This window comes from Olea europaea, chromosome 12 (assembly GCF_002742605.1).
Source record: "Olea europaea var. sylvestris chromosome 12, O_europaea_v1, whole genome shotgun sequence".
Lineage (NCBI taxonomy): Eukaryota > Viridiplantae > Streptophyta > Magnoliopsida > Lamiales > Oleaceae > Olea > Olea europaea.
The window spans coordinates 30,081,189-30,083,428 of NC_036248.1; positions in this window are offsets into that span (position 1 = coordinate 30,081,189).

A 2,240-nucleotide genomic window follows, 5' to 3' on the forward strand; every position below is an offset into this window, starting at 1 on the left:
TGGGGGGGGGGGGGGGGTGGACAATGTCGTGTTGACTAAGTAACAATAAACACCACAGCACTCATAAGCAGTGCTCGTGTCAATTTAACATTAGGGACCCCTGTTGTAATCTAATATCTTCGTCATTATATATGTCCCACCCACTTGTCGGCTAACATGTTGATATCTTCTCTACCCATTTTTTTCTTCTTCGCCAATATACCTCCGTGGCTTGGAGCCTACGCAGCAGTAGACCATCTTACCTTCCAGCTTCAAGTTCTCGAGATGGTGCCATAGCATTGCCAACTCTTTGAGCAGCTTAAGGTACCAGACTCTTCGAGCAGTGAGCTCCTCCAATTGCTTCCTCTGTCTACTGCATTCTTTAATCTTATCAATCTTTTTCAAGACATTGCTGGTTAAAACAAAGAAAATGTCAAGAATTTACGCATGATTTTGCAAAAGAACCTATAAAATATCAAAGGTGAAAAACATCGGAAAATATATTTCCATCATGCCACATATATGATATCTCATATATATATATATATATATATAGTGATGAGGACATCGGACATTTACTTATTTTATTTTCTAGTTAAGCTTTATTTTGTTTCTTGGACTATTATTTAGAAAATTGGACTTGTATGGGCTCGGGTCCAATCTCATTAGGGTTGCTTTACTATTTAAACCTATTTTTGCATTGTAATTTTCATTTGATAGTGAATAATAATTATTCGTGGCTTGTGGCGATTTTCTCCTTTCTTCCTATTTCCTTTTCCCCCTTCTGTTGAATCTTCTTCTTCGTCATTCTTCTCTTTAATTCTCTCCATCTATAGTTGGTGTTAAGAATGAAAAACCCTTACAAAGGAAAAATCCTAAAATCTCTTTAGGAATTTTTGAAAAAGGGGAAGACATTCAATCAAATAAATCTGACGGAAATTTTGATATAAAATTTTTAAATTAATATGTCAAAATTCAGAAAAAATCTTGAAAATATTTATGAAACTAACAATGACCTAGGACTCTTAAATGTACTTCTCTCATTTGAAGATGAGGAATTACAAAAAATTGAAAATATTGTTAGAAAGATTAATATTGGAAATAATGAAAATCTTATGACAACAAAATCTGATATTGAGGAATCAAAACCAATGAATCCTTAAGCGAAAATGAAGAGATTTATGAATCTGATGAAGACATCATAATTCATGAAAGATTCTTTACTAATAGAGAACTTATTGTTATTAGGGAACCTAAGACAGAACAGGGAATTAGAATTGAAGAATCTTCTAGTTCTAATCCTATAGGTGATGGAAAAAGGGTTGAAGGAGATTATAATCCTAGACCAATTCCAACAAATGAAGAAACAATTCAGAATTTGTTACAATCTAAATTTGTTCCAAAAAGAAATAATCAACAACAAATTACAATTCTAGATTTAGATTGTACACTTGAACCGGAAAAAATTATTGATGCATGGTATAGTCATTTAATGATAGCCATGATCATTAATAAAGAAATAATCAAACATAAAGCCAATTCATGGAATTATGTCCTAGCAAGTACCAGAGGTAACGCTAGATCATTTTTAGAAAAAATTGACTGTAATGTAAAAAATACTATTTGGGCAGATTCTCAATATAGTATACCACAATTTATAAAAAGAATTGTTGAACAATTGTATAAACAATTTACTGGACAAACTTATTGAAGTTTTTAAAAGTAATAGAACAAAAATTGAAATTGCTGATGCACTTAATCACTTAGAAAAAATTTCCGTATGTGATATGTGTTATTTTGAAAATTATGCATGTGAATTTTCAAAATATTTCTACATTTGTCCTGAAAACAAATGGAATGAATTAACAGAAAAGTTTATTAGAAAACTTCATGAACCTTTCAATCATGAGGTAATGAAACTTTTTAATAATGCGATAAGTAAACAAGAAGATCATATTGATCTAAAACTCAATTTCAAAATTGAAGGATCTTTAGGATTAGTAATAACACTTACTAGAAATCTTCTTGCAGATAAATACAAAGAAAGTATTTTAGTAAGAGATAGTAAGCAAGCAATTGCTAAAAATCTTAAACTCTGTTGTGAAAATTATCTCAACAGAATTCCAGGACAATATGAATGTATACCATCCAAGAAAAAAGAAAATCTTTTAAATAAAGAAAAAAAAATATACTTTTAAAAGATATAAAAAACCATACAAAGAAAAAAAATTTTGAAAGAATTTTTTTTTAAAAAAAATCCC